We start from the raw sequence: 20468 nt of genomic DNA on the forward strand, positions 1-20468 counted from the left end.
TTGCATATTTCACTGCAAGTCCATCAGCATGTTTATGACTTTTGTTTTGAATTCTTTTTCAGGAAGATTAGTTAAATCTATCTCCCCAGATTCCTTCTCAGGAGAGGATGTGGAAGATGTCTGGGTTAGCCCGGTATGGATCAAATTTTTTTGCCTTTTCATGTTGATAGATGCAGTAGTATGCTATTGACTCATCTGTCAGCTGGGAGACCCAAGACCCTTTCCACTTCCTCCTGGCCTTTCTTTACTTAGACAACGGCGACCCCTAGCTGCTTGTGTTGGGAAGTTGCATGTAGACTATGTCTCTGTTTCTTGCCCGGCCGCTATGGAGGAATCTCCCTTGCTGTGGGCATGGCCAGCCTCAGGCTGCTGCTCTACTATGGCAGGGTGCCAGAGGGGGAATGGATGGGGGGCTGTTTATTGCCGTGAGGGTTCTCAAAGGTGCTGCCCATGGGGTTAGGGCACCCGGAGTTCCCCTGGATTCCCAGCTGCTGGGCTAAGTGTCCTGGGATGCTTCCGTCTAGTAGTGGGGTCCCTGTCCCTTTAAGACTTTCAAAAAGCACTTGCTTTTCTTTGTCCCTGGGGCACCAGCTGCGGGGACCCCCTCACAGATCTTACTGTCCTGTTTCCCTAGTTTTCAGCACCCCCCACACACACTGTGTCTGTGCTCTGGTGTGGATGGCTAGTGCTGGGTGTTTAGCAGTCCTGGGCTCCCTCTCCCTCCCCGATCTGACTCCTCTCCTGCCGGGAGCTGGGGTGAGGGGTGCTTTGTTCCCACCGGGCCGGGGCTTGTATCTTACCCCCTTCGCCACGCGCTGGTTTCTCACGGGTGTGGATGTAGTCTGACTATTGTCCTGTATCTTCTGGTCTCTCTTTTAGGGATAGTTGTATTTGTTGTATTTTCAAAAATATATATGTTTTTGGGAGGAGATTCCCACTGTCCTACTCACACAGCCATCTTGGCTCTGCCTCCTCAAGCTGTTTATTGAAAGAAAGCATGCAATCATATACATGAATTTAAATGCAACACCAAAATTCTTCATGTGGATGAGAAAGATTCCGCAGCATCAGTTTTCAGAGTAAAAACTATGTAAATATGTATGTTAACTATTTTTTTAAAGTATTTCTCCTGTGAGGACATAGTATATCCATTTCTATGCATAATGACAAATGGCAGGTAATCTTCACTTAAGAGGCCATATTGATTTTAAAACCAGATTTCGTTAAACACTTCATTAAGAATGCATGCTTCTTAATTAAAGCTGATTCCAATATGTTACAGTTTAATGATGGCAAATAAATCAATCAAAATAAATTAGCACTGAAAGAGATACAAAAATTGCAGTAGTTCTTAAGTTTCCATTACTCCCTCATCTTCAAGGAGGAAGAAAATGCCCCAACCTTAAAAATGACATTCATTATTAAAACACATTTTTAAGGGGTGGGTCTTTTTCCTTGCCAACATAGTCCATAACTGTCCTCTTATTTACATTATAAACTCCTTTACTTCTTGGATCCATAAATTCATCTGTGGATTCCCTCAAACAGCTTTGTCTAAGCATAGTAAATATTTGCAGATTTAATTGAAGGTGACTTAAAAAAGGAAATTTCAAAACATCTATCAATTTTCTGGTGGTTTCGCCTGTTTGAGTTGAAGAAAATTGGGGGATTAAATCTTATAACGAATGATTGAATTACCTCTGTGAAAATAAGTAAAGGAAACCTCATTTAAAATGGAGTTGGAAAGCCCTGAAGGGGGAGCTCTCATGCACATACCATTCATTGTAGCCTATATAACCAGAGGGAAAAAGGAAGGTAAGAATTATTTGGGCAAAGACACTTTACACAGGGAAATTTTGTCTCCTGTTTTTAAGAAAAAGGAAGATCTCTTCCTGCCCCAGTAACAATGCACTAACCACTACTTGCAGACAAAGAGAAATCTCCACAACTTCAAACTCTTTTTCTTCTCTAATGAACTTAAATTCAAAACAAGCCTACCCAGTTTCCTCCTACAGCTAATAAAAGCTGACTTTCCCTTTGTCTCTTTGGACTTGTCATGGTTCGCTATAGTTTGCTTGTCCCAAATGGCAATTCCTCTGCTATTCCAAGATAAACTCAATTTTTACTTAAATAAAATTGCTCTTTGCTCTGTTACAAGTTAACTCGAAATTTTTTTGATAGTGTTGATGGTTTCTTCATCAAAGACCTTATTCAAGTGGGACCGGGTATAAGTCAGAGAAGTAGGATACACTGTGAGAGATGTAGGGTAGGCGGGATTTGACAGCTGGCAGAAGTGAGTCCTGATACAAGTAGGAAGAGGATCCTGTAGGTAAGTGACATGATGAAAAGATATTGAAAGTTACCTGGAAGATTAAGCGAAAGAAGAATTTGTTCCAGAAAATCACTGTTACAACCAAAGTGATGAGTCCTGGACTAAACTTAAGAGCAACACAGGATGCCTGGGTTCAGATTCTGATCCTGTCATTTACTAGCGAGGTAGCTTTGGAAATGTTTCTTATTCTCTTTAATTTTCCTAATCTATAAAATGGGGATACCAATAGCACCTGCCTCATAGGGTTGCCATTACAAGTTTCCACATGAAAGTTTGGCAGTGTCCCTGGCACACATAAAGTTCTAGATACATACTGGTTATTAGTATAGAAATGGAGATAAACCAGAGACGTGGCAGCAACTTCTGCTTTGTTACTTTCTTCTCTCAGCCCATGCCTTATCCCTGAGTTGCCTGCATTCACCTCAAAAGCCTCCCTTAGTAACATTTCATAATTGTCTACTTTTCTTCTTGAGAAATACATTCACCATAGTTTATCAATACCATTATGCCCCTCTAACCTTCATTATATCCATGTTTCTATCATCTATCTGTCGTCTCTCTATTGCTTAAGACTTTTTACCATGGAATCTTGGTTTTTGCAAATTCTGTAATAACTCCTTAAAATACCCAGAGAGCTACATTCCTCCATCATTCCTAGTTAGCTATCTAATTACTCCCACATTTAAGCTGATTATATATGCATAGCCTTGACTGCACCTTTTCATAAGGCAGAAAGAACAGAAGGAAGTCGAGGCAGGTGGGTGGGAGGGAAACAATATATTCTCAAATTTATAGTATTTTGCAGTTTACAAGAGCACATCCCATATGTAATTTTAATTAGATTCACAATGATACCGTGAATCAGATAAGAAAGGTGTTATTACCTCTATATTTTTAGAGAAAAGAAAAGAAACAGGGGACTTATTTCCATTTTTCCCATCTTGTATTAAAAAAATAGTAAGGTGACTGCCTTTCTCTATCATTCTGGTTTCAACCAAAAACAAACCTACGTTGCTATATTAAGCTATTCTGATTTCACCTCTCTGTCACATCTGTTTATAAATAGACTCCTAACTCCTAGATATGATTGCCCCAATACCTATTTAAAAAGAAAACAAAAAGATCAAAATTAATAAATAAAGCTCACACTGGCAGCTTTATTCTCTCTTCCCTATTTATCCAGATTTAAAAAGAGAGGAAAAAAAGAAAGAAGGGACAACAGCAAGATGGACAATGAATTTCCCAAATATGCCTATTTACCACACTATTCCCTTTTAGAACATTTTCCAAAGTGAAAGAAAACCCAAAACCTCTCTGTATTCCATTTTCTCTTGCTGTTACTATTGTACATTCTAAAGGATAAGCTCATAAAAGAATATTAAATGATGCATAAAGATATTCATGATCTATTAAATGAAAATTAAAAACCAGATTACAGGACAATATGACTGGTCTGATAAAATTTTTTTAAAATTCACACTACTTTATATGTATAGAAAAAAGGACTAGGAAGTAGTCATTTTACCAAGGAGTTAACAGATTGTCCAACATTGTGAACTGATGGATAATTTGTATTTTATTCTTATTGCTTACGTGTATTTGTTTTTTTTCCAGCATAAACATGTACTATTTTCTAGTAATAAAAAGCAAAGAAGTTATTTTTGATAAACATAAAACAAGACCTCAATTATCATGTTAAATTTTATGTAGACATTCATACATATAGGATAAAGGCATTAACATTTAAATCCCCTCATCATCCTTATCTTTCCTATTTGCCCTTCGATCTGTGTTCAGATGCCCCTATCCCCAAAAGCCTTGCATGTGACTTCCTGGCCTAGCCTGTCGCCTTTGCCATACACACTTCCAGAGCACCCTGTGATTACCTCATCTTAACACCCATCCCTTTGTATTATAGTGACATATATAATTATATGTCTTCTAAACTCTGTGGTATTAGGAGCTCAATTTTTCTTTTTGTCAGACTGTGTTAAAACAGTACCTGACAACTTGTATATGTTCAATGAATATTTGTTGAATTAAATGTGTTTTATCTTTAAACTAGTTCTTGGGTGGCAGTAGCAGTGCGGACAGAGATGGGGATATGTCTGAAGGCTCAGGGATTCTGTGATTCCAGTAAATCTAGGGTCTATTTCCTTCACTGTGTTCCACCTCATGCTGTACTGACCAGTGTGTAGAATGTACCCTTAGTTATTTCCCTTTCAGAATACCTGGGTGAATTATGTCAGCAAGTTCACCACTACCTGGTAGGTCAGTCAGAGACTTCATAATGGACATGAGGCATCTTAGAGGCTGAGCAGTACATAGCTAGAAAAACCCAAACATCCTTAGTCTGGTTTGTTGAATAAACAGGTCAGCCTGAAATCTCTCTGATGCCTTGAAACTATTGCTAAACTGCCTAATATGAAAGAGGTTAGGGAGCAGTTAGAGACCAGGGCTCCTTTGTTTTTTTGCTGGTGCTTGGGTATAAGAAACCAGTTTCTAACAGGATCTGCATTTCTACCAAGTAGAATGCCAGTATGAAGATGCCAACTGAAGATCTGCTCACCTCTGCAATCTGGAGTATGAGGAAGGCTGCAATGGGAGCTTTTCTATGGATCCTGATGATTCTGGTCTCTGCTGACTAATCTGACTCTCAGATGAGCAGCAGATTCTATTCTACCTTCTATTTCCATGTAAGTACCATGTCAGCGGTTCCTGTGCCCAATGAGGGTGAGAGAGGAGATACTCCTAAGAGTAAAAAGAACTGCTAGGTTGATTTCATCTCTTCATACTAAGAAGACAAACACTATCATTACAGACCCTACAGTTGTACCTTCAAATGAGATCATGATTGAGATCTATAAGAATGGCGGGCTTAGAGGCAGCTTTCACTGCAGAAGCTGATTTCTCTCAGTATCAGTATGCTTACCCTGATCACCATCTGCATCCTGGGATGAAAAGTGCAGAGTAGCACTCCCTACTGGCTTCCTGACAACTCCTGGAATACTGACTAGGGTAACAATGGCTTCTTTAAAATCCTCTGAATAGGTCCACTCAGGTTAAGATAAGGAGGTAGTGGGGTACAGGGAATGCCTTTTATTTGATTTTAATAGAAGTCATAAGGTTTTAGCAAATTGCTGATGTGCTTCAGAATTTGAAATAAGCCCCATTTCTCACATCAAAGCTGACCTGCTCTAGGACTAGACAGAGCTGTCTTTCACTGAAATTGTCTCCAAACTCTGGCTACCTTTCAAACTTCTCTGTTGGTGGATCTTAATGATGTCACCAGTTTGACCCTGAAATTCTCTATTGGTAAAGCAAAGTAAGTCCTTTGAAGTCACTAATAGGAACTTTCACATAGACTAATGCTTTATGTACTGCCTGCTACTCCAACTCCTGCTGCAGTGAACCTCTATACCCTTTCTCCAACAGTGCTATCTAGGGAGCAAAACAGAGTAAGGGCTTGACAGAGTAAGGAGAATTAGACTTCAGGTTCTCTTAAAGAAATGAGAGGTAGAATTCCTCATGAGAAGGACTGAAATTCCCACATATGATCAGTCCCACTAAGCTAGTAGTTCCATTTTAGATTCAGGATAGGATTCTAGGTTCTAGATAAGGAATGGAAAGAGAGATGGAAGAGTCAGTCTTTTACATGAAGAATGCTCCTCTTCTAGGGTCCTCAAATACATTTAGCCTTGTAGTGTGGCATATCACTATTATTTTTTCCCTACATATGATTTTTTAAAATTAATTTATCATTATTTTTATTCACATTGGTTGATCATGTAAATGAAGAATTCTAGAAGTTGCTGGAAGAGCTAGATCAGTTGCAGCCTATGACTCCTATTAGTGAGGATTTAAAAACAACAACAAAAAACAACTGCTCAGAGATGATAGGGTGGATATTTGACTAACTCAACAACCTGTATTAGTGAAGCAAAAATCATTTGAAAGAGAATAACTCCTTCTCTTCCTGTTTCTTCATTATCTTCATTGTCTCCCCTTCCTTCCTTCACTATAATAATTCTTTAATGAATGTTCTGAATCTTTATTTAAATATATATTAACTGTCTCTATATAGGAAAATATGTAAGATCAAATCAAGCTACAAGTTGTTATTATGAAAACATATTTGACCTAAAGCCTGGAGACGATTGCTGTTATTTAAAACTCAATTTTTATGTGTCTTTGGTGACCATAAGCCCAAGGGTGTTACATCTAGTCCATATAGTGATCATTGTATTATAAAAATTGCAGGGTTCAACTAATAGTCTCTTCAAAGCTCATATCATTGATGGTATCTCCCAAAAGCTGATTTACTTTGCTGTAAGTGCCAATACAATGATTCTGTGAGTTATCTGAGCTGGTGTGGCTCCAACTATTTTATTTTATCAATTTTTCATCAGCCTCTATGCCAAGCAGACACAGGTCTGATTGTTTTTCTCTTACATTTCAGCTCAAGCTATTTTGTTTGACTTCTTTGCCTTTGGGTTTTTGCTTGAAGATACACTGTTTGATTTCTAGATGAACTTCTCAACACCATATTTTGACCTGTTAAAATTCTTGGAACATCAGGATAATTTGACATATTTTATCACTCTTTCCTAACTGAAACACTTTCTTCACATTGCTGCCAAAATGCCACACTTCCTGATTTTACTTCTATATCTGTGTCTGATCTGGTTCAGGTACCTTTTGTACTTTTGTACTATATCTCTTGAACATTTGTTTTCATATTGTAAATGAATATCTGATGGTGAAGTCACAATTGGGCTTTGGATATTTTTTAATGAGATATAGAAATTTCATTTATGAAATTAAGAAATGTCATCCAAACTCAACTGATAGCCCTTTCATGGCAAGAGGTTATCTTCAACAACAGTACCAACAGAAGTTCATCAATCTCAACATTAGACCTTTTACTTTGTTCTGCCATTGTCTATAATATATATCCGAGTACAGATCATTTAATCTGTGAGAGAGGCAGGTGATAGAGGGACATATGCAGATAGAGTTCAGGGCCCCTGCAAGTTTCAAGGCCCTTGTAAGTTTCAAGAAGCTTCAGTGTCCTTGTAAGTTTTAAGAAGCTTCAGGATCATTGTAAGTTCCAAGTCTATTAAGTTTCAAAAAGCTCCAAGTTAGAAAACCTCACCTCTGATTGGTTATGCCATGTGCAAATGAAGCATTGTACTTTCAGCCAATTAAGAGTGGGTTGTGATGTCATCAGTTCAGTTCTCTATTTGGTCTTGGGAGGGTGGGACTTCCTTCTCTTAGGAGGCAATATAAACCCCAGATCCCACAGCCTTAATGGCTTCTGCCCTTGTAGCATCACCTGAGTAACAAGAGCTTTATCTTTTCACTCATTAAAAGAGTTTTGCTGGTTGCTCTGTACTCTTGTCTGCTGACTTCATTCTTTATCACCTCTGAGATATGATCCTGGGAAAAACAGAAGCATTCTCAGCTGGTAACATGAGTATATGAAAAATATTTTTTATTTTCATGAATCTATGTTTTATATCTGTACCTGCCTTTCCGCACATTCTGAAAGTTTGCTACTTGCCATCCTAAGTAGTATTTCTTCTTCTTTACTCTGATGAGTTCTTCTGCTTTTTGTTTCTTTTTAAAAAAATATATTTTTTACTTAAAAAAAGTAGTTTATTAGACTAGAAGCAATTAAAGATAGCGGCATGAGAAGTGAGACAGAGGACTCCTCACAAAACCACATATAATACGAAAATATAGTTAACACAACTAATCCTAAAAGAGCAACAGGAAAGAAGGCTGCACCAGACTGCATACACCTAGACAACAGAAGAGACCTCACAAAACAGGGCACCAGGGCCACTCCCTGTGACCCCCAACATCATTCCATTTGGGGCTGAGCAGCTCCAGAGAGTAGAGCTTCTGGGCACTAGAGGGCTCCACATAAAAATATGAAATGTCTAAGGAACCTGGTTCAAACCAAAATCTCAGAAACACCAGAAAAAGGACGAAGTGAAACAGAACTCACAAATATTCTTGAAAGAGAGTTCAAAATAAAAATCATAAACATGCTCATGGAAGTACATAAAAATACTCAAGAAATCAGGGACGAATTTAGGGCACAGATTCAATCATTAAGAAATTACATTACTGAAATGAAATGTACAATGAGGGATATAAAAGTAGATTAGATGTAGTAGAAAAGACAGTAAATGGAACGAAATTAGAGAAGAGGAATACAAAGAAGCTGAGGAGCATGAGAGAAAAAACAATCTCTAGGAATGAAAGAATATTGAGAGAACTGTGCAACCAATCCAAGTGGAACAATATTCACATTATAAGGGTACCAAGAGAAGAAGAAATAAAATTGGATACAAAGTGTGTTTGAAGGGGTAAATGCTGAAAATTTTCCCAACCTGGGGAAGGAGATAGTCTCTCAGGCTATGGAGGTGCACAGATCTTCCAACACAAGGGACCCAAGGAAGACAACACCAAGACATATAACAATTAGAATGGCAAATATCAAGGATAAGGACAGACTTTTAAAATCAGCTAGAGAGAGAAAAATATCACATACAAAGGAAAAACTATCAGGCTATCATCAGAAACTGTACAGGACAGAAGGGAACAGCATAATGTATTTAATGCAATGAAACAGAAGTGCCTCGAACCAAGAATACCCTACCTGGCAAGATTATCACTTAAATTTGAAAGAGGAAATAAACAATTTCCAGATAAGCAAAAGCTGACATAAATTATCTTCCACAAACTACCTTGACAGTGTATTTTGGAGGGTAGTGCTATAGATGGAAGTGTTCCTAAGGCTAAATAGCTGTCATCAGGTGAAATAAAAGCACAGTAAAGAAAGTAGAACAATAAGAACAATTAATTACTAAGCAGATGCAAAATCAAATCAATTAACCCCAAAGTCAATCAAGGGATAGACAAAGAGTAAAGACTATGATACCTAATATATACAGAATGGAGGAGGAATAAAAAGGAGGAAAAAAAAGAAGAACCATTAGGTTGTGTTTTTAGTAGCATACTAAGTAAGTTAAATTAGTTACATAGTAAGGAAGTTACCCCTGAAACTATGGTAACCACGAATCTAAAGCCTGCAATGGCAATAAGTACATACCTATTGATAATCACCCTTAAATGGTTTGAATGCACCGATTAAAAGACACAGAGTCCATGAATGGATAAAAAGACAAGACCCGTCTATATGCTGCCTACAAGAGACTCACTTCAAATCCAAAGACATACACAACACTAAAAATAAAGGGAAAGAAAAGGATATTTCATGCAATGAATAGGGAGAAAAAAGCAGGAGTTGTAGGACTTGTATCAGACAAAATAGACTTCAAAACAAAGAAAGTAACAAGAGACAAAGAAAGACATTACATAATGATAAAGGGGTCAATCCAACAAGAAGATATAACCATTATAAATATCTTTGCTCCCAACACAGGAGCACCCACATATGTGAAACAAATACTAACAGAATTAAAAGGAGAAATAGAATGCAATGCATTCATTCTAGGAATCTTCAACACTCCACTAACTCTGAAGGACAGATCAACCAGACAGAAGATAGGTAAGGAGACAGAGGCACTGGACAACACAATAGAACAGATGGCCCTAACGAACATCTACAGAACTCTACACCCAAAAGCAACAGAATACACATTCTTCTCAAGTGCACATGGAACATTTTCAAGAATAGATCATATACTAGGCCACAGATAGAGCCTCAGTAAATTCAAAAAGATTAAAAATGTACCAACCAGCTTATCAGACCACAAAGGTATGAAACTAGAAATAAATTAAATAAAGAAAATGGAAAATCCCACAAACACATGGAGGCTTAACAACATGCTCCTAAATAATTAATGGCTCAGTGGCCAAACAAAAATAGAGATCAAGCAATATATGGAGAGAAATGACAACAATAATTCAACACTGCAAAATCTGGGGGATGCAGGAAAGGCTGTGCTAAAAGGGAAGTATATTGCAATACAGATCTACCTCAGGAAAAATGAACAATCCCAGATGAACAGGCTAAACTCTCAATTAACAAAACTAGACAAAGAAGAACAAAAGAGGCCAAAAGTCAGTAGAAGGTAGGGCATAATAAAGATTAGAGCATAAATAAACAAAATCAAGAAGAATAAAACAATAGAAAGAATCAATGAAAGCAGGAGTTTTTTATTCAAGCAAATAAACAAAATAGATAAACCCCTAGCCAGACTTATCAATAAAAAAAGAGAATCTACACAAACAGAATCAGAAATGAGACAGGAAAAATCACTACAAACACCACAGAAATACAAAGAATTATTAGAGACTACTACAAAAAATTATATGCTAACAAACTGGATAACCTAGAAGAATCGAACAACTTTCTAGAAAAATACAATTTTCCAATGCTGACCCAGAAAGAAACAGAAAATCTGAACAGACCAAGTAACAGCAATGAAATTGAATTGGAAATTAAAAAACTACATAAGAACAAACCCCTAACCCAGATGGCTTCACCACTGAATTTTATCAAACATTTAGTGAAGACCTAATACCCATCCTCCTTAAAATTTTCCAAAACCTAGAAAACAAGGGAATACTCCCAAACTCATTCTATGAGGCCAGTATCACTCTAATACCAAAACCAGTCAAAGACTCCGCAGAAAAAGAAAATTACAGACCAATATCCCTGATGAACATGGCAGCAAAAATATTCAACAAAGTACTAGGAAACTGAATTCAAAAATACATCAAAAAGTTATCCATCATGTTCAAGTAGGATTTACTCCAGGAATGCAAGGATGGTACAACATTCAAAAATTCATCAACATCATCCACCACATCAACAAAAAGAAGGACAAAAACCACATGATCATTTCCATAGATGCTGAAGAAGCATTTGACAAAATTCAAAATCCATTCATCATAAAAAGTCTCAAAAATGGGCATAGAGGGCAAGTACCTCAGCATAATAATGGCCATATATGACAAACCCACAGCCAACATCATAGTTAACAGCGAGAAGCTGAAAGTTTTTCCTTCTTATCCTTTAAGATTGGTAACAAGACAAGGATACCCACTCTCCCCACTTTCATTCTACATAATACTGGAGGTCCTAGCCATGGCAATCAGACAGCACAGGAAATAAAAGGCACCCAGATTAGTAAGGAAGAAGTTAAACTGTCTCTGTTTGCAGATGACATGATATTGTACATAAAAAACCCTAAAGTATCCACTCCAAAACTATTAGATCTAATATCCGAATTCAGCAAAGTTGCGGGATTCAAAATTAATACACAGAAATCTGTTGCATTCCTATACAATAACAATGAACTAGCAGAAAGAGAAATCAGGAAAACAATTCCACTCACAATTGCATCAAAAAGAATAAAAAACCTAGGAATAAACCTAACCAAGGAAGTGAAAGACCTATACTCTGAAAACTAAAAGACGCCCATGAGAGATATTAATGAAGACACCAATAAATGAAAACACATCCAGTGCTCATGAATAGGAAGAATTAATATTGTCAAAATGGCCATCCTGCCTAAAGAAATCTATAGATTCAATGAAATCCCTATCAAAATACCAGCAACATTCTTCTTTGAACTAGAGAAAATAGTTCTAAAATTTATATGGAACCAGAAAAGACCCCAAATATTCAAAACAATCCTGACATGGAAGAATAAAGCAGGGGGGATTATGTTCCCTGACTTCAAGCTCTACTACAAAGCCACAGTAATGAAGACAATTTAGTACTGGTAGAAGAACAGACCCATAGACCAGTGGAACAGACTAGAGAACCCAGAGATAAACCCAAACATATATGGTCAATTAACATCCCATAAAGGAATCATGTATATATAATGGGGAAATGATAGTCTCTTCTACAGCTGCAGTTGGCAAAAGTGAACAGCTACATGCAAGAGAATGAAACTGGATGATTCTCTAACTCCATACACAAAAGTAAATGACATAGATCAAAAACCTGAATGTAAGTCATGAAACCATAAAACTCCTAGAAGAAAACACAGGCAAAAATCTCTTGAATATAAATATGAGAAACTTTTTCATGAACATAGCTCCTTGGGAAAGGGCAACGAAATAAATAATGAACAAATGGGACTATATCAAGTTAAAAAGCTTCTGTACAGCAAAGCACACCATCAGAGGAACAAAACATCATCTTACAGTATGGGAGAATTATTTGTAAATGACATATTCAACAAGGGTTAACATCCAAAATATATGAAGATTTCAAACATCTCAATACCCAGTAAGTCAATAAACTTATTAAAAAATGGGTGGAGGATATGAACAGACACTTCTCCAACCAAAAAATTCAGATGCCCAACAGGCATATGAAAAGATGCTCTATATCGCAAATTATCAGGGAAATGCAAATTAAAACCTCAATGAGATATCACCTTACACCAGTTAGGATGGCCAACATCAAAAAGACTAGGAACAACAAATGCTTGTGAGTATGCAGAGAAAGGGGAACCCTCCTACACTGCTGGTGGGAATGTAAACTAGTTCAACCATTGTGGAAAGTAATATGGAGGTTCCTCAAAAACTAAAAATAGAAATATCATTTGACCCAGGAATTCCACTCCTATGAATTTACCCAAAGGAAACAACTTCTCAGATTCAAAAAGATATGCACCCCTATGTTTATCACAGCACTATTTACAACAGCCAAGATATAGAAGCAACCTAAGTGTCCATCAGTAGATGAATGGATAAAAAAGATATGGTACATATACACAATGGAATACTATTCAGCCATAAGAAAGAAACAAATCCTACCATTTGCAGCAACATGAATGGAGCTAGAGGGTATTATGCTCAGTGAAATAAGTCAGGCAGAGAAAGAGAAATACCAAATAATTTCCCTCATTTGTGGAGTATAATAATGAAGCAAAACTGAAGGAACAAAATAGCTGCAGGCTCACAGACTCCAAGAAGGGACTAGTGGTTACCAAAAGGGAGGGGTTAGGGCAGGCGGGTGGGGAGGGAGGGAGAAAGGGATTTGGGGGTTTTATGATTAATACACATGGTGTGGGGGGGGTCAAGGGGAAGATATTGTAGCTCATAGAAGACCAACAGGTACTCTGTGGCATCTTACTACACTGACGGACAGTGACTGCAATGGAGTATGGAGGGGGGACTCGATAATAAGGGTGAATGTAATAACCACATTGATTTTCTTGTGAAACCTTCATAAGAGTGTATATCAATGATACCTTAATAAAATAAATGAGGGACTTTTTTAAGGCAGAGAAAGACAAAGAAGAAAAAAGTAATTTATTTGTTGTCATAAGTCAAACTACATTGAAATTATACCTAAAAGTTAATATGCTCCTCTTTCCTCTCTCAATCCATTTTCACTTCATGTCCCTATACTTTGATGAGGTAACCAATATTAATGAAGTGCTGTATGCAAATTTATGATGATAATATTTTTGAAATAATTCCCCATGTGCTTCTCTTTTCAGTCATCTGTTTTTTTTCCATCCTTACTGCCATTGGGAAGAAATCTTAAATGCAAGTTGGGAAAAAAGCAAATAGGAAGTTCAAGAAAGTCATCAAGGTCTGGGAGGGAAGTATTCAATACCTCCTATATTTCCTGAAGGGGAATGTTGAATAATAATACAGAAAAGTAAGGACAAGAGAGAGAAAAGGTCACCCTGATTTTCCCATGGAGTCAAGGTTGGCATGGCAGGGATTTCCAAGTGTCCCATGAGCCTAAGGAAGGCTGTGGAAGAAAACTCGGACATAAACTCGAACCCTTCACTGCATTTGTCCCCTTTAAGAAGTTACTTGTTAGGACAGTCACCGCAGGAGGAGGCTTTGAGGTGAATATCTTGCTTGTGGCAAAGTGGGGTAGTAGACATACTTCTGAAGACTCCCTGATATTGAGACACTGTGGAAAGGATATAGAACTGGGTATCCAAAGGCATTACCAGTGCCACATGACTGCAGTATCATCTAGGGATCAGTAGTGTACAAAACAAATCTGTCTGGAAACAGCAGTGGAACAGACCTTGTGATTCATCATTTCTGCAGATGATATTTTGATGCTCAGTAACAAAACAAAACCAATCAATCATATCACATCAGAAACCAGTGAAAACCTAGAAAAATTTGTGTACTTACAAGTGTCCCCTCCCCTACCACCATGAGAATTCATAAACATTTCTCACCACACAGATACTGGCACTACAAGGAGGGCACATTCTGGGAAGCTTCAAAATGTACCCCAAAGAGTAACTGAAAAGAGCCAGTTCTTCGTGTTTGTGTGTGAACATGTGGGAAGTCACTAAAGTTCTGTGTACCTCAGTTGATAGGTACAGGCACAGGATGATAGCAGTACCTACCTCATAATGTTACTGTGAAGAATAAATGAATTACATATTTAAATCACTTAGAATAGTGCCTGGTGCATAGTAGGAGCTGCATAAAAGTTCTGTATTATTCAGCTGGGGCAGACTAGCATCCCTTTACTTGACAGAAATAATTTTCTACCACCAAATCCTCTCTCTTTAGCTACACAGTAGAGAGGAGACTATAGGTTAGATGGGTTGTAAAAGCTAAAGTACTTTGCAAATCTACATTGTAGATTCTTATTCTTTTATCTTAAATAAAAATGGGATTTCTTTTAATATCTATAGATACTCCCAATCATTAACATACCAGGACTTAGTCAATATATTTGAATTCACACTATTGCTATCTTTCATGAGTTCATAACTTTTAATATTTTCTTTTGCCTTTGTTTTCAGATAATCAGGTTTAATAATTTTTATCTATCTTTTACATTAAGTGCATTTCACCACTGATATTGAGGAAAATTGTAATAATAAAATGTAGCAAATTCTAGCTCCTATTTACACATACACGAGTAGAGACAATCTTAGTAGTTTCTCTAAACAGAGATATTTAAAATGATCAAAGACTGTTCCAGTCCAAATCTCATTAGTACAAACTTTGAACACTGACTTGATATAATACATTTCTTCATTAATCACAAAGGGAAGAGCTGTTAGATTTTCATTTGAAAACCGGTGTCAAGTAATGAGCATATATTTATTTAACAAAGACACAGTGTTGACAACTGAGAGCTGTATTCCTTTGGAACACAATCCTTGAGGCTTATAAAAAATCCCTAAAACAAAGCAGGTATTGGCCACAAATAGAGAACACTTTTTTAAAAAGCAAATTTATTTTCTAAGTTAGTTTTAGCGTTTTGTGAAATTTTTAGGATGCTCAGAGTTTATTCAGTGATGGACCACAGAAGAGATGGTTTTAAGACTTTGAAACATGCTGAATTCTCACCAGGAATCTGCCAGTAATTTTAGAAAGTGGTCTGTCTAGACTTTTATACAGACACTTCCTATTTAGAAACTCTGAGTGGTAAGAAGACAATCTGAAGACTTCACGGAAACCTAGAAAATATGTTTGTGGATTAGCAAAAGACATTGGTTTCTGAATGGCTCCTTGGAAGCTGGTTTTGTTGGGTAGCTTATATAAAAGGATTAAATAGCGTACTCAGTGTATTGGTTATTTCGTGTTTTCATTTGTTTCTATTTTCCATAGCTCTTTTAACATTGCAGGGTTTTTTGCAAAAGTAATTCATGTCAATTGAAGGAACTTCAAAAATCTTTCATATTATTACAAACCATAGCTATACAATAATAATTGCTAACATTTTTTTGAGCAACCACCATGTGTCAAGCACTACTCTATGTAATTTATATGTATTATTTAATTTAATCTTAAATCTTATAACAAACTGTTGAGGTAGGTACTGTTGTTATTCCCATTTTAGAGATGAGTAAAACAAGGCACAGAATGATTGAGTGATATGTCCCAGATCATGATGGTAGTGTGGCTGTGGTGATCAACTCAATTTGTAATTATCATTTTTCTTAGATTTCATTTTTCTAGGTTTTATATGACTTGAGAATCAGAGACATTTGATATTTCATGGGACAGATAAAGGAAAATGTGTAGAGGGCTTTCATGTATGTGTGCTTTTGCTTTTCTTCTACTTTTAGGAGGCAGTATTTTGTTGAATAGATGTTAAGAGTCTACACTCTGGGGTTTGAGATGTGAACTGTCCTCCATCTCCATCTTTCCATATGGGAATATTGCTTCAATCCTCTCAATTTCAGTTTCTTCATCTGTAAAATGGAAATGAATTGTATTTACTTTATAACATTCTGGTAGTTACACAGTGATTAAATGACATTCTCCCATAAATCCCTTAGCTTTAAATATATTATTCTATTATTATTATTGTTGTTGTTGCTATTTTATATCACTCAACTGGATAAAATGTGCCCTCACCAACTGGATAGTAGCTTCTTAACTCTGTTACCTGCTGCTGACATTAGCTAATCCATTTTGAATACTCTTGCTGACCAGTATAATTGCTCAAAACTCCTATGCATTATGTCACTGTCTTACTATAGAAACTATGGTGTTGAATGTAGAGCAGCAAGGCACCAAATTTAGAGCTCTATAGTCCTTGGGTTATATCCTGGAGTAGCAGTTGGGTCACCAGCATCTAGCACAGTACCCATCAGAGAGTAGGCAAGAACAGTTATTGCACATATGAGATAAAAATGCAAATACTTTAAGAAGAAATGTAGCAGTAAGTTCCTCCTATAGGCTGTCACTGGTATGAGTTTTCATGGTTTCAGCCAGTAGCTAACAAGAGTTAACAGAAGGAGGAATATGTTCTCAATATTTACTCCTGATGTTAAGAGGGATTTGTGGAGACACAATTACAAGAGTAATAAGGAAAATTCACTTTCTAAGAGATGGTAGGGTTTCCAGGCATGGTGTGCAGGAATAAAAATTGTCACTCATGTTAAATGTGATGCTATTTTTGTAATCCCTATTATATGTAATCACAGACAGCCACCCAGTCAGTGTTACATATCAGTTCAGCTCGGTGGGCCCGGATACATAGCTCTGCCTATGGGACCTAACGAAAAACATTCTTTTCCCTCACCAGCCCTTCTTGAGAGCAAGGACACACACAAATGTCAGTCACAAGTCCTCCTTCTGGGGGCACTGGGAACGGTGTCACAAACCCGGGCAACTCTGCGCTCCCTCCGCTGCCATGGTCCAACAGCCTCCCCCATGCCGCCATCTCAAATGCCGGCAGCAAGAGCAGTGGTGGACAGGGCCATTGCTTCTGGGGTCACCAAATTCACAACACTCACTACACGACCAGAAGGGGATAGGCAACGTGAGAAGGACCACAGCAGAACCATAGCATAGGACACATTTCTAGCAAGAGCAGCAACAAACTGAACTTAGTTACTTAAACGAGAACAGACCCCGCTAAAACTCTGGAAACTCCCCTGTGTCCTCGAATGGAAGACACTGCACACTGCCACTTATATAAGATATAGCTTATCTAAGCTGTTGTAATTAGGCAACCCTTGTTAGAGCCTCTCATCTGTAAAAAGATAGCACATGAAAGGCTGACTGTATTAATTTTTCTTGAAGACTGTGTAGTCACTGCTTGTCAGGAGGGATTTATTTGCATGTGGGGAAGGCCTGGTAAAGTGATAAGTTTTAATGCTTAATGCTGCACCAGAACCTGAATAGTTAGTGACACTTTCCTTATGGGAAGGGTGGGGTGTACAATGAATGTGAATGACACTTATTACTCCTAATGTAAATCTAAATGCAGCCATAATTTTGGATACTGCATGCCATGTATTTCTGAATCATTTGATAATTCACCTTAGAACATTAAAATATATATATAATCAAACTAATTGCCAGCCAGTCAGTCACCCTCCTGGGAGTATATTGAGCCCCAAGGCTAGCATTCCTGTATTAGACGACTTCAGTTGTAGGAGAATCATGACAGTGTGGGAAACAACTTTAAAATGCTGAAATTAAAATTTCTGCTTTAACTGGAATGTTTTTGCTTAACTACTCAATTAGAATATTGTATACCTGATCAGAGTGTGCTCACTATGGATGGCCATTAATTGCCATTTATAGTCCAGTTTCTTATCTTATTAATAAAATGTTTAGGAATCTATGAAATTTAACTTTAGGAACAAAGCGTTCAGCATGGTTGATTGGTAACTTCTTTTATGCTTTTCTGGTAATCCACAGAAAAAGAAGAGCCTTAATTTTTAAGACCAATTTTAGTCATTTTATGACAAAGATTTTTAATAAACATCTTTTTTCAAAGAAAAGAAAGCACAAAGCAGGCTTTTTTTCCTATATAACAAGAAACATGGAGGCTAATAAAATGGACAAATTGACTAAATGGAAGTTAAATAAAATGAAGTGGAATCAAAATAATAAGCTGTACTCACAGACCAATTTATTTCCAAATAAAATTATAACTTGCTTAGGATAGAAAAGCTACAGTTTCTCTATGAAGAAAGAAATTGATTCATTTTGCTACTAAATTTTCATTGAGTAAGGGTGTAATGAAGTTAATAAGTAACCTTTTAAATGAGCTGTTCCTGAAGGAGATAGGAAACAACAGGTTTTAATCAGATTAAAGAGGTGTAAATGAATGTTGGGTGAGTGGTAAGCAGTATCAGATATCTTTCAATATTCAGGTTAGAGTAGTGAAGCCACTTGAGAGTAAGGCCTCAACTGCTTGTTATTCACCATTATGCCCTGAAAAATTCAGGCAGGCAAAATCAGTGTGGGAAGGCAGCTGATTCCTGTTTTATGGCTATCATGGTCCTTAGAACTCCTGTCTCAAAATGTGAATCTGATGCCCCAGTCCTTTGCCCTAGGTTTTGCCGCCAATCCATCTTTTCCTTCTACCTTATTCAAGCTGGTATTTAGTCAGCCTCTCTGCACACTGCATCCACTTAGCTAGGCTGTTGTAATTAGGGAAAAAAAAGTAAAGGAAATGACAATCTTCCAAAAACATCTGTATGCCTCAGTTGTTGCTTAGTAATGTGACTCTAGAGAATTTCCAGATATGACCATTTGGTGGTAAATGCCCTTGCCATAAGATGGGATGCAGATCTCAGATAGAATTTACATCTGGTTGCCATGAAAATATTTATGTCAAAAAATAATCTTCCTAGGAAGAAGCTAAAAAATAAATTTATAACTTGGAAATATAAAAGTTTTTTTTACCCATGCCAATAATGTATGTATATATATAAACTTATGCACATAGATGTTATGCAAACAGAAATATATTAATATAGGTATATAAATACATATTATTTCAATAAATAATTGTCTTATTTATTCTATGTACTTATTTATATTTTAAAATTTACACATTTATTAATATGCCTCAGATTGGTAAGATTAAAAATTTATTCAGTGTTAGCAAGTAGGTAGAGCAAAGGGAATTATTATATACTGTGGAAGGGAGTCTAAATTGATACAGCCTTCTTGATGGCTAATTCATCATTACTATGAAAAGTAAAGCAAGTGTATTTCTAGGTTTCAAACATACAGAAAGTGTGTAAAGGAATAAGAGCAAGTATGTTACTTGAAGTGCTAGATGTCCAAAGAAAAAAGAGATGCACACTAAATATATATCAATAGAGGGATATTTCAACAAATTATGCTCTCTACTTACTACATAGCCATTATAATGAATGCAAAAAATATATATGTGTGTATACACTGAAATAGGCTGTTCATTGCTGAATGAAAAAATACTTCCTAAACAATATGTGGAATATGATCTTGTTTTTGTAAATTGCTATAACTCTATACTCATTTTTGAAGTCTGGAATAAGAATACACACAGACCTATTAAAAGTACTCACTTCAAAAAAGAAGATGGCTGTGTGAGAGGTGAGATAGAGGCATCCTCCTAAAAGCACATGTAATATGAAAATATAATTAATAAAACTAATCCTGAGAGAGCAACAGGAAAGAGGACTGTGTCAGACTGCATACACCTGAAGAAAAGAGCACACCTCATGGAACAGGGTAATGTATGAAAGCTGTGAACCAGTGGGGCCCAAGCCCTTACCCCACCCCAACTCACCAGCTGGAGGAAGAGAAACTGAGCAGGGAGGGAGTGGAGGCCTGGAACTGCTGAACACCAAACTCTGGAGATCTGCTCTGGGAGCACAAACCTACATTTCATAGTGCTTTCATG

At 37.0% G+C, this 20468-nt stretch overlaps 1 pseudogene; it reads left to right on the forward strand.

Moving 5' to 3' along the window:
• The first annotated feature begins 5201 nt into the window (after positions 1-5201).
• LOC118934467 (WD repeat-containing protein 20-like) lies at positions 5202-17943 on the forward strand (annotated as a pseudogene).
• Positions 17944-20468: the final 2525 nt, after the last annotated feature.

This window comes from Manis pentadactyla, chromosome X (assembly GCF_030020395.1).
Source record: "Manis pentadactyla isolate mManPen7 chromosome X, mManPen7.hap1, whole genome shotgun sequence".
NCBI classification, from domain to species: Eukaryota; Metazoa; Chordata; class Mammalia; order Pholidota; family Manidae; genus Manis; species Manis pentadactyla.